This window comes from Natator depressus, chromosome 9 (assembly GCF_965152275.1).
Source record: "Natator depressus isolate rNatDep1 chromosome 9, rNatDep2.hap1, whole genome shotgun sequence".
Taxonomy (NCBI): domain Eukaryota; kingdom Metazoa; phylum Chordata; order Testudines; family Cheloniidae; genus Natator; species Natator depressus.
The window spans coordinates 61,121,863-61,135,211 of NC_134242.1; positions in this window are offsets into that span (position 1 = coordinate 61,121,863).

A 13,349-nucleotide genomic window follows, 5' to 3' on the forward strand; every position below is an offset into this window, starting at 1 on the left:
AAACTTTTTCTTCTGCTCGTTAAACTGGTATTAAAGTTGGACAGAAACTGGTTCACAGTTGCTGATATTAGGCCCAAGCACGGCCAGGGTGTAATAAATTGTCACTTTGCAGCAAGATGCTGCTCTGTCCTTGATTTTCAGCTTGTCATAAGCACTGCTGTTGATGCCACGCTTGCCAGGTCTTGATTGGCAGAGAAAAGTAACAGTGATGAGAAAAGAGGTAATAAAGGGACCAAGCATTTGGGGGAAGGATAGTCTGGTGGATGAAGTACTGGAGTGAGAGTCAGGCATTTTGGATTCAGTTCCTGTCTCTGTTACAGACTCACAGTATGACCTTGTCTCCTTGTACCTCACTTTCCTAGTTGTGAAATAGGAATAAGAATTATGACTTGTCTTTTTATCTTGTAAACTCTTCAGAGTAAGGATTAATTCTGTGAGTGCAGAGCCTAGTACCATGGGGCCTTGATGTAATCTGAAACCTCTGACTGCTACTGGAATATAAACAATGAGGAAAAATGAGGGTATGGCAGATAAATAAGAAAAGGACAGGAGTGTACATCCAGATGTCTTGTTCAAATGTGTCAAAGAGTGATTGCACTGATCACCTTAAGTTTCCTCGGCAATTTTAGCTCAATACAGCACTCTTTTCCATTTTCTGGCATAACTGGGGTGTTGCGGGCTTTAACGACTGCTGTGTTCTGCCCCAGCAGCAGATGCATTTCCGTGGCGAGTGATGCAAGTCTATGTGTATCTTCTTAAACTCACAGGAGTGTTGTGAGTAAGGCTGGCTAGAAAATAAGAATTCTGCTTCACACAAAAATTCAAAGTTTCAGCATTTGGTTTCATTTTGCATCTGTCTGAAACAAAAAACTGTTGAAATTTTTCATGAAGTACAAAAGAGGGATAGAGCCCCACCCCAAAATAACCAAGAGTGGGCTGGGCACTCTCCTGGGATGTGGCAAAGCCAGATTCTTGAGAAACCCTACCCACCATCCTGCTGGCTATTCTGGATGTAGCTTTCTCTCTCTGTCTCCCCAGAAATTCCATCCTAAACCCGAGAAACCTTCCTGAGGAAAGTTGCATCGAAATGGTTATATTCCCTTGAAAAGTTTCAGTTTTGATGAATTGATATTTTCCACAGAAAAACTCCCGACTAGCTCTGATAGTGAAGCTTAATTAATTACAGTTTGCAAAGCACTGTCAGAACCTCAGCTGGAAGGAGAAAAGTATTAATTATTAATAAAATGATCTGCGTTTCCTTATCTTACAGAAGGAGAGTGGCCTCTTCAGAGGCCGCATGCCCCAGTGGGTAGGGCACCGGGCTGGAAGTCAGGACTCCTGGGTTCTCTACCGCTGACTCAGTGGGTGCCATTTTGCCTCTGTGTTGATACTGACCTGCTTTTGGAAAGGCGCTTTGATATCTTTGGATGGAAAATGCTAAATATTTTTATTATCAGTGGCAGATTTTCAGAGCAGTCAGTGCTAGGGTGTTGGTTGCCTAGCATTACCGTGGCACCGTTTCTTGTAATAATCTAAACTAAACACATGGCAGGACTGACAGATGAACATTTCAAATGGGTAATATGAGGGCAAAGTCTGAGTCACGCATATCAGCAGTAGCATTACCGCCACTTTACACTCTCTGTGGTAACACAGAGCCACAAGGAACTGGCCATTAGGAGCATGGGAAGAAATGTCTTCATACTCATTTGGAAAGGATTGCTTTGTTTTCTCTAAATCATAATTAAAACATTATAACTTTGAAAACATTATAAAATGGCATTTTGAGAAACCGATTTGGGGATTGCTTGTTTTGGTTAATATTTGGATGGGGGAAAGCATGAAAACAACGACCTGGCCAGAAAAAATTGGTTCCTCTGTGCAATACTGCAAGACGGTTTGCTTTGTAGAAAACGAGAATCCTGGATTCACACCATAAGATTAAATGGGGGGTTAACTCCTAGCCCTAGTTAAGAGGCAGTGTGCAGTTGTGCCGTACAAAAAGAAGTCTCGGGAAGGGGTTGGGAGCCTCGCTTTCTTCCCTGCTTGCTTCCAGGATGGAAGGGCACATACGTGACTATAGCCCTTATCTCTTAATGGAACACACCTCACAGGGTAGAAATAGAAGCATGAATAAAATGCCACAAAGACAGCCTAGAGCTTTTCCTATATGCACACTGAACCCCAGCGGGTGGCTCTTAGCAGTTCCCCTGGGGCACACAGTGCCTCACAGGATTGGGCTCACGTAGGTGAGCAGAGCAAAGCTGATTATATCTGAGGCCACTTTTGGGAACAAGTCTTGTTGGAGGTTGGCCATGATCTTGATATCATTATCTCCTCGTACACACAGCACGAGTGTAATTGTACTATGATGGATTGCGTTTTAAATGTAGGATTAAGTTTATCTTTTGTGTTGACCTTAATGATGTTCTATAAATAGGTTACTATTGTGGCAGGCCATGGGGGTGACAGGAATTTGTTACTGTGCTGCAAGTGTGATTATATCTTCAGTGCTGAAACTGAACACAATAGACTGCCAGAGTGCACACTGTCTAGTAGATAAAATGTGGGAGTTGGGGATCCTGTTTCTGCCCTGACTCTAACTTGCTCTGTGACCTTGGGAGAGCCACATAAAAAGACAATGTTAAGTATATTAAAAATATGGATCCAGATTGTCAGCTGCTATAAATTGACTTCAGATGAAGTCATGCTGATTTACGCTGTCTGAGGATGTGTCTTCATATTTGTGACTAACAAGTGTCCTCATCTCTGCGAACTCCACAGTATTAAAAATATGAATCCTAATTTTACTATTGACCTTTCATGCTCCTTGTATTTCTCTCAGCTTGCATAAAGGAAATAGGCTAGCCATTTTCTAATCAATTTCACTTTCCAACCCTGGCTCACTGGGGCTGATCAAATATTTTAGATCAAAATTTATTTTTCAATGAAAAACTAGGTTTTTTGACCAAATGGACATTTTTGTGGAAAGTGCCTGCATTCCTTGAAGCTTTTTTTTATCAGAGAAAAGAAACCCCCAAACCAAAATGTTTTTGTCTGAAAACAAAACAACAACAACAACAAAAGTTGAGGTTTTGGATGTTTTGGGCTGAACATTTTCAGTTTGGGGGTGACAAAAAATAATTAAAAAATGTATTTCGGCTAAAGGTTGCAAACCCCATTTTCTGCCCAAAGAATTGCAGGGTTTGGGGTGGGCAATATTTATTCAGTTTAAAATCTGTGTCCAGTAGATTTTTTTTTTAATTCCAAAGCTTGATTTCAGCACTTCAGGTTCAATGCTACAAGCTCTTTTCAATGTGGAGCCCCACTGGCTTCACCTTGCAGGATCAGGGCCTCAAGGCTGGGGTCAAACTTGACTTGGCAAATGTTCTTTTCATCTCTCCAGGTGGCTGTTCCCACTTCTGTGCAATGAGTATAATAATATTTACTTGCCTCATCGAGGGGCTGTGAGGATGAACGATTTAGAATCAGTAAAGTGCTTCGGGATCACCATTTGGAGGCTCTGTAGGGGAGTGAAGTAAATTATTATAGTAAAAGAAGAAGAGGAGAAAATCTGAATTTAAATGGCTGATGAGTCCTTTCCTCTTTACACTATATGAGGAAGCCACAGGGGAACAGCTGACTCCTGAACAGTCATTGTCACAACCCAGACCCATTCTCTGCAAGGACACCAGTCTGTTGTGATGGGATCCAGCTGCTGAATCCCATATGCTGTTAAGTCCTGAGGGTCCTGGTGGAGACTGGTCACTGTTCCTAATGTTGGGTCTCTCAAGTGCACTTCCGGATGAGACACTGTGTTTGACTTCCTTCTTGGGCAGTGGGAGCTTGCAGTCCTGCCACCTAGATCCTGAAATCAATGTCTTAGCTTCCTGAGACACCCAGTTGCTTAGACACATTCTTCCCAGAGACCACCTGGCTGTGGGAGCTCTGGGTTCCTAATTATACCTTTCTGGGACAACAGGACAGTAAAGCAAGGAAACAGAGGCAGAGCAAAGGGATTTCTTAACCACAAACCCATTACTTTTAAACAGCACAAGAGACATAGAGATCGATGGGAAACAACAAACAGTCCTAAATGCATCCCTGGTGCATTCCTGAATGCATCCTGGTCTGATCTCACCACCCCGATGAGTCCCGGGTTTGGTCTGAGTCCTTCGGCCAGACAGCTCTTCTGGCCTTCTTGGCCTGGCCATCTTGCTGCTAGTGATGGGATGGCCCCTTGCTTAGAGAGGCAGCCTACTTTTAAAAAAGTCTCTGTCACCTTTCTTGCCTGTGTGCTTTCACTGGGGAATTGCCAGGCGCCAACCCCTCCCTGGTGTTCCGAGTAGAAAGTTGTTTAAAACAATGGCCCCTACCGGCAGCAAACCTCTTGTTCCACTAGAGTATAAGCATTCAATGTTGATGGCCATCGATGGCTCTATCACAGCTTCCCAAACATAAGCTTTACACTAGGTGTAACATCCCTGCCTCCAGATGGATACTCTAATCCACTATAAAGGTCACAATCATAAATGGGGTTTTCAGAAAATGATGTGAAATTCCTAACTTGACACAGACATATCCCCAGAGAGTCATAGCTTGTGTATTTAATGTGTGAGGCCTACCTACATGACACGGCTGCTCAGAATGGTTTCTGGGGGCTTCTAAGGCTATATCTACACTACACGGGCTACAGCTGCAGTGTTGCAGCTATGCTGCTATAGTGTAGATGCTTGCTACTGCAACAGAAGGAGTTTTTTTTCATTTGTGCAGTAAATGCACATCTTTCCCCCCCAGGGAGAATTCTTCCATCAATCTAGTGGTGTATAAACTAGGGCTTAGGTTGGCTTAACTACATCTGAATTTTTCACACCCCTGAACGACATAGATTGACCGAAGTTTTAGGTACAGGCCAGACCTTAGACACAGAACTCAGTGGGCAGTAGCAGAGGGCTCACCAGGTTTTACCCTATTCCTATATCCTACAGTGGCTAACCCCTAGGATAGGGAGAATAGACTCCAGTTCAAATAATTGCATGTTTAGTTTCATTTTGGGTTTCACACCTACAAGTTATGGTGATTGGAGCCCTATCTGGTAGAAAGACAGATAGATAGCTCTAATCTTACCTGAAAACTCTTTGAGGCAAGAATTGTCTTTTTGTTGTATGCTTGTACCGTGCCTAGAACAGTGGAACTTGGACCTGTAGACACTATTGTAATCTAAATAATGAATCATAATCGTCATCTATCAATCTAAGACATACAGCTCATTATTCTGTCCTATCCCTAACTAATCTATCAGTTAGCTAGATAGATAAACAATCAGATTAGAGAACTAATTCGAGAGAGAGTAGATCACTAGAGTGAGAGTTAGAGAGCGAGTCCCATTCTGCCCTCATTTGAGAGTTGAGCTGGATATTCACCTATTCCCTCTACCGTTGCATGGTGGGGGGTAAAGCAACCATGGCAGCAGAATGGAAATTGGAATAAGCCCATTGCAAACTATTGGCTGGGAGACCCATGGTAATCACAACAGGGTTCTCTGCCTGTGATTTTTGGCGTAAGTGAGATTAATATGTGTATGGTGGAGATATCAAATGTCTGACTGAAGTGCACACACTGCAGAAATCTTTCCTCATCAGAAGGGGAGGGCTTTAAACACAGCCATAAATATGCATCCCCCATGAGGGGTCTTCCTGCACAGGAGTGAGATCTGGCAGAACAATAAGAACCTGAAAGGACTTAGTCATATTTTTGGGTAGGTAAGATAACCTCCCCGGCTTCTCCCTCCTTTCCCCGAGTTATATACATTACATGGACTTGGCAATGATTGCTGAGATTCCTTAAAGCCAGGAGGTGGGTTGGAATTTACACAAAGGCTTCAGAGCCCAGGCGTATGTAAACAGTGCATTGTAATACACTGCAGCTGGCAAATAACAATGGAAGCTGCAGCAAACCATAGAACTTGATCCTGCTCCACTGAAGTCAATGAGCTTTGCTATTGCCTTTAATAGGTGTGGTAGGATCAGGCCCACGGAGAAGACTCTGAAGGTACATTCCCTGGCTAGGAAGCTGCTGAGCACTCAGACCCAGTGATCAGAGTGTTTAGAGGGTAGAACTTTGCTCTCTCTGGTGCAGATGGACACAGTGCTTGGGTTAGAGTTGGGGCAACCAATTTATTAAGGCTGGAATTTTCAGAGGGAGGCCAGATTCTCCAAAGGGGTCAGCTCCTACCTTGGCACCTAAAGTCATAGAGGTCAAGGCCAGAAGGGGCCATTTTGCTCATCTCGTCCGACTTCCTGCATAGCACAGGCGAGAGAGCCCCACCCAATAATTCCCTATCCCTTCTGTTGCACCTGGAGCAGAGCTTTTAGCACACACTGTTTTTGTACCATTATAACTACACCTGTTGTTGTTTACCAACATGGTTATACTGGTACAAGCCCCAGTGTAGATGCAGTTAAACTGGTACAACGGTGCCTTATACTGGTATTGTTTATTCCCCTTCAGCTATACTGCTATAAAGCAGTGTTGACTAGTGGCTAGAGCACTGAACTGGGATCAGGAGAGCAGGGTTCTATGCCACTCGCCTGCAGGTGACCATCAGCAAGTTGCTTCTCTGTGCCTCAGTTTCCCTAAATGTCAAATAGAGGTAATGATACTGACTCCCTTGGTAAGGTGCTTTGAGCTCTATGGATAAAAAGTGCTGTATGAGAGCTAGCTATTGTTGTTATACCTGTGTGATGGAGTCTATACCTCACACAGCCAAATGAAGAGTTAGTCGGAGCCTGAGAGCAATTAGTGCACCTGAATGCACCTGGAGGGTGGCCCAGCCCCAGCTGAGGATGAGGCACATCTGGGGAGGAGCTGGGTATCTGAATTAAGAATAAGTCCAGCTGTGAAGAGCAGGGGGTGGTGACTAATAAAGGAAGGCGTTCAGGGCTGTAGAGGGGAGGCAGGAGGCTAGTATGCATTGGGGTCCTTTCTGGAGAAGAGAGCTCCAGCAATGGGCCAGCAGAGACACTGGGAACTCATAGGGATGGAGCAAACTCCTGAGGTGAACCTGCATGAAAGGTCAAGGCCCAGGGAAATAGGATCAGGGGTTGGGTTTCTGCAGGAAAGAGACATAGACACAGAGACAGAGCCTGGAAGAGGCAGACAAGAGCCTGACCTCTAGGGAGAAAGCTCTGGGAAGCATTGATTGGTATGAGAGCAGGAAAGAACTCTGCAAGGCCCGGGAAGGAGTGAAGAGCCTGCAGAGAGGTGAGCCCAGGAAAGGGGAAAAGGGCCTAGAGCCTGGCCAAGGTAGGAAGTGGTCAAGGGAGGCAATTAACAGTCTGAGGGAGCAGATCTTAACTGCTTGCTTCAGGGTCCCTGGGCTGGAACCCAGAATAGGGGGAAGGTCTGGGTTCCCCTTGAAGCCATGAAGGAAAGTGGGGTGAAATCCCCTGAGATGAGCAGTGTAAGGATCATTGCGCCTAGAGCTGGGCTGAAGACCTGCTGTAAGGTCTCTGGACTATTGTTCTGTGAGAGTCTCTGTTACCAGAGGGGATGGGTCATGAGACCACCACACAGTCACAGTGTCTGTCAGCAGGGGACTCCAGTGGAAGCGCACAAGCCATGTCCAGTCATGAGGGGTACAGGTCGGTGAGTCATTCCTCTATACCCAGTGCAATTGCATCTGCAGGACACCTTTAACTACACTGACACAGCTCTTATGTGCAGACAAATCCTTAGGCTCATAGAGTTTAAGGCTAGAAAAGACCATTGTGATCATCTTATCTACAAGTAGTCAGAACTCCTAGAGTTCAGCAGGTTGGGTTCACACTGGATACCGACGTCCCCTCTAGCTATTAGTCATAATGGGAGCTGCTCTGTACTATAAAGTTTTCAAAATGAGGCCCTTATAAGTTTTTAAAACCTGGCTGTGCTTGTGGATGTTGAGCACTGGAAATTGAAGCCCTGCATGAATTCAGCTCCTTGGTTTGTTTGTGAAGTAACAGAGAATAGACTTTGCTGTTTAGTAGAGCTGGTTGTAACAGATAAATGATTCTTTGTCATGGGGGGGATTAGGATTTTTCCCTCCAATTTTGGTTGAAACCCTGAACTCCTCTCCCTAACTGATGCATCAAGTCTTGCTGTTGTGGCATGTGATTGGTCACCTAAGTCACATGGTATTTCTCCTTGATTGATTGCCTTTTACCTGAGGTATGAAGCTGCTTGGGAACTCCACCACTCTTCTCACTCCTCACTCTCTTGATATGTCGCATAAGATTCTCTACAGAGGTTCAAGTCAGAGACATTTAGGGTATGTCTACACTACCTGCCGGATCAGTGGGTAGTGATCGATCTATCGGGGGTTGATTTATCACATCTAGTATAGATGCGACAAAATCGATCCCCGATCGCTCTGCTGTAGACTCCGGTACTCCACCACTGTGAGAGGCGGAAGCGGGGTCAACGGGGGAGCGGCGGCAGTCAACCCTGCGCTGTGAGGATGTGTGGTAAGTCAATCTAAGATACGTCGACTTCAGCTACACTATTCTCGTAGCTGAAGTTGCGTATCTTAGATCAATTCCTCCCCACCCAGTGTAGACCAGGGCTAAGAACTGTACAGTCCCTTTGGAGGTGGGGGTAACACTCAAACCTTTAGTAAACACTCATATGATGGAGGGGCTGGCATGCATAGATGCCCTACCCCGAGTCCCCAAGGCTGGAGCATGGTGGAAAATTTACCACTCAGCTTTGCAGAACAGTCAGCTTTAAAGGGGCCATGCATTGGGCTTGACAATTCTAACCCACTTTGCAGACTGGCTGTTTTGCCAAGCCAGATGGCCTTTCACAGATGGCCCAGTGCCAGGAGACAGAGTATACCTGGATTTCAGCTCATTGAGGTTCTCACTAAAACCAGGGTTATTCTCGACGTGCGTTTATATTTAGTGCCTTTTATTTTTATATTGTCTTCCTGTTCCATGCCGTAACTATGGGCCTGGTGTTATATCTTCTACATACATCCTCTCCATATGAAGATATAAGCAATAGGGGTAACTTTATGGCCCAGTCTGTTTCCAGCTCACTGTGGAGCATGTCCTGGGCAAAGTGTTTGTTTTTACAGAGCCAATTGTTTCCCAACATGAGATGAACACTGCAGTAAGGCAGGGGACAATGGCTACAACCTGAGAACTCAAATCTCTCCACAGTTGTACCCATGCAACCTGCCCTGAAGTCTGGGGCTTTGCATAGGTGTTACTATGGGACAAACTTGGGCTTGAGTTTTCAGTAAGGTGCAGCCGTTCACTGAAGGTGATCATAGTTGCTACAGGAAAGAGAATGAATCGTCAGTGGCATCTGATACCAGTCAGCTCTGTGTTCTTGGGGAACAGGGCACAGTATCCAGCCTGTCTGACTCATGAACGACACCCCCCCACACCCCCCGCAACCTCTGCTTGAACCAAAACCAATCAGAGAAAAGACTTGCAGAGAGCAGTGAAAGGCAGTGGGAGACACACCTAGAGCCTTCCTGACAAGGGTAATAGGATTAAGGCAACTCCCCAAGCCTCGTCTGCATCAAAGATGGGACAGGGAGGCATCTCCATTAGCATATAGAATGGAGAACAAAGATTCCAAGGCAAGAACCGCACTGAACTCTGGGACCAGAAAAGCAGGGAAACACTGCATCCTGGGGATCTCTGCTCCAGATGTTAATGAACCTACACCTGCACGCACCCAGCTCAGCAGTTATCAGACCAATTCTAGTAATGAATCCTTGTTTGATATCCAAAATACTGAAGCTGCCTCATTGCATTGTGAGCTCCCTCCAAGGAACACCGCCCAAAGCCGGGAATGATCAGCTCCCATGTCTAGCCTGAACAAAACAACTTTGGTATTCTCCCTTGTTTACACATAAACAAATCTAGTGTTCTCCTTTGAACCATTGTTGTTTCTCTACAAAAACCCCTGTGTATGTTCAAGTAAGTGTTCTGATGCATGGATCCAACTCTACATCAGTTCCACTGGGACTTCATCTTCTCCTGACTGATCGTGCTGGGCGCTCTGCCTGTCTCCAGCACTCAGGACCCTGAGCTACCACCATTACCTGGGAACCCCAACCAGTTCAAGCTTCATGGAGCGGTGAGACTCCCCCTCCCCCTTTTCTTTTCTACCTCAGGTACAACTTTCTAACCCTGACTTGTTTGATCAGGTATAGTTTTCTATATATGACTTTCATAACCTTTAATAATGTAACTGTTACGTTTGTTTAGGCTCTCCTTGTGTACTTATCATTATTATTCAATAAATAACTTTTATGGTTAAGCTGGTTGCTTCTCTGTCTCTCTCTCTTTGAACTTTACTATTTTATGTTTTTAGCTTCCCCATTTACTCTGCAGCAACACTCCTCTTACCTAAGCTAAAGATCCCTGTAGCGTCCAAAACTCCTGTGGGGCTTGCTCATCAACTGGGTTACTACCAGAACAATTGTAACGTGAAAGTGAGGATAGGGACGTGCTGAACTTGTGACATACGAGGGTGGCAGCTTGAATGTGCTGCTTGACCCAGTCCGCTGAGTCCAGGAGTACATAAGGGTGGCAGCCTGGAAGTGCTCTTCAACCCAGCCTGCTCAGGCTTACTCTGTTCTGGTGTGGTACCTGTGGCACATAAGGGTGACAGCTTGAAAGTGCTGCCTGGCCCAGGCTATTGAGCCCAGGGGCATATAAGGGGTCAGCTTGAAAGTACTGATTGATCCAGTCCACTCAGACTTGCTCTGTGTGTGTGTGTGTGTGTGTGTGTGTGTGTTCATCCGGTTCTGGGGCAGGAGGAACCCAGCCCTAGGGAACGTAGGTCCTGCAGGATAGCTCCATTGGGAGGGGACTTGCAGAAGGGAGAAGTAGAGCTCCATATGAAAACACAAGTAACACAAGCAGTACATTGATAGAATTACAGACCTCCTCCCGCCCCCCCAGAAGAGTAACCCTAATAAATGAGCATAGCCCAAAGTAACGGGCAAATCTGGTAACACATCCCACCGGCTTAAACTAGTGTTGCTTTGCCACTGTACTGTTTGTCACAAGATGTTCCCATTTTGACCAAGCCACAGCTGTCCCTTGAACACTGCACCAGACTGAGAACACTAAACACACCCTGAAATATCTCCAAGGGTGATGCCACATGGCTGCACCCTCAGGTTGTGTTGTGATGGCATTTGGTGCCATGGTGCAGTGGCATTGTGTTCCCACATCATAAGGTTTCAGTGGGATGACACAGCATCAAGAGAACATCAGAGACAAGTCATACAATAATGTTGCCAGAGGGGAAGAATACTTAGAAAGTGGCCATCCGGTTCCTGACACCATCTGGTGATGTGAGATCAGCAGATGCATATGTTCTTGTTACTGTTAACCAGTATTGAAGCAAGATGGATATTGACGTTCGGTCTCTGACGCAAGGTTTCCAGAGTCAGCGATGTCACTAACGATGTCTGTTTCAGTAAGCTGGAAGGGGTGCAAAACGAGCATAACTCTCAGGAATACTCTAGAGATGATACTGAAGCAAAATCTATAGCCTGGAGAACCCCCAAACTTTGGGCACATAGAAGAGAGGAATTTGAAATCTGGATCCCGGTTTGTGGCTATGGCCTGTTGCTGTTTTCCAGACACAGTTTGCTGGAGTTAGAATTGAGCTTTCAGAGTGACAAGCTGGGAAAAGATACACTAGGTGCAGCCTTCTCTGATTCTATGTCCGAAATCACCCAGGCCCTGGAGTGGATACTTGGGTAGCGGTAAGGATTGTATAGCGCTAACCTGTTTGAGCACTTGGCAGACTAACTGGCAGGCATGTTAAGAATGAGAAAGATTAAATATATAAGTAAATAATTGAACCGCACACCCATTGCTTCATGCCATTGCGTAGCCTCTAGATTTATACAACGTGTGCCAGGCCTGCAAGATGGAGATTGGGATCTCACAGGCTTGGGTCAAATGCATGTGGCTGGTAACATCCTTCTGCTCCTGTAGCCTGGAAAATTACCTTCCTAGCCAAGCTGCCGGGGGTTAAATACATTTTTACAAAAGCTGAATGTTCCACGCTGCTCATTTGACCACAGTACATCCTTAAAAAGATGGAAGAAGAGCAGGCAGATGTTACCGGTCAAAAGATAGACTGAATACACACACTTTTCTCTTTTATTTAACTCCACATGCGCACTGTCTGTGTGTGTGACACTAACCAGCAACAGGTGGGGCTACAGGATACTACCTATCTGGTAGGTGCAAGGTCAAAGAATGAGATTGAAAGCCTGGCTCCATTGAAGTCAGTTGGGGTTGGGGGGAAGGGCGTTGTCATTGACAGCAGTGGGATTTGACCCCCAAGTGCCTATAACCAAGCAATAAGCTCAGTATGGTTTCATCATCCAGAATCTGTAGGCTGTCTAACAGTAACTTTGAGAGGTGAGAACTCTCCCATCGCATAGGAATCTCAATGGGGTGTTAACTCTGAAACGTAATGATGGGACTTTAAATGTCAGCATTAACTACTTCATTGCTAATCATAGTGAGGATGGTGGGAGAAAAGCTGGTGACTGGGAGATGCTGGAAGGAAAGACAAGCAAAGGCAAGAAAGGAGGACAGAAGCAGACACAAAAGAGGGAGAGAAACAGAGAAAGGAGGAGAGGGAGGAAGAGAAACAGAGGTTCTAAAGGGGAACAGATTTCCCCATTGAGTGATGCTGGATGCAATAAGATACTTAACAAATAATGCTAATAACTAAACATTTGGTTACAACGTAAAGACCAAATTCCATCTTCGATCTTTATCCAAATCTTGTCAGTGAGCAATTGCAGCTGTACTGTAGATTAAGGGGGATTAGAGTCCTACATTGACATCCAGCCCATGAATTTTAATTAAAAATGGAATTTTAACCTCTCCATGAAATGCATTTGACACTCTGGTCTAGACTGCGGTTGGACCATCAGTTACTTCCTTATATAAATATTCCACACAACACATTGCTACTTCTTATGTCTATTTAATAGATTGCTGTATGTGTAATGCCAGTGTCCCCAGGGTCAGAAATCAGCAGCAGGGCTTGAACTTTCAACATCTGGATCTTAATTCTTGACTGCCTGAGTTAAAATATCTGGTTCTTTTAGCCACAGCGAAAAGGTGGGGCTACAGGATACTACCTATCTGGGTACATTGGGAGGTGCAAGGTCAAAGAATGAGATTGAAAGCCTGGCTCCACTGAAGGCAATTGTGGGGGAGGGTGTTGTCATTGACAGCAGTGGGATTCTTCACCCTCTGTGTGGCTGAGTGACCGCTAGAGGCAGACAGAGCATCACACCAAGTGGTGAGAGT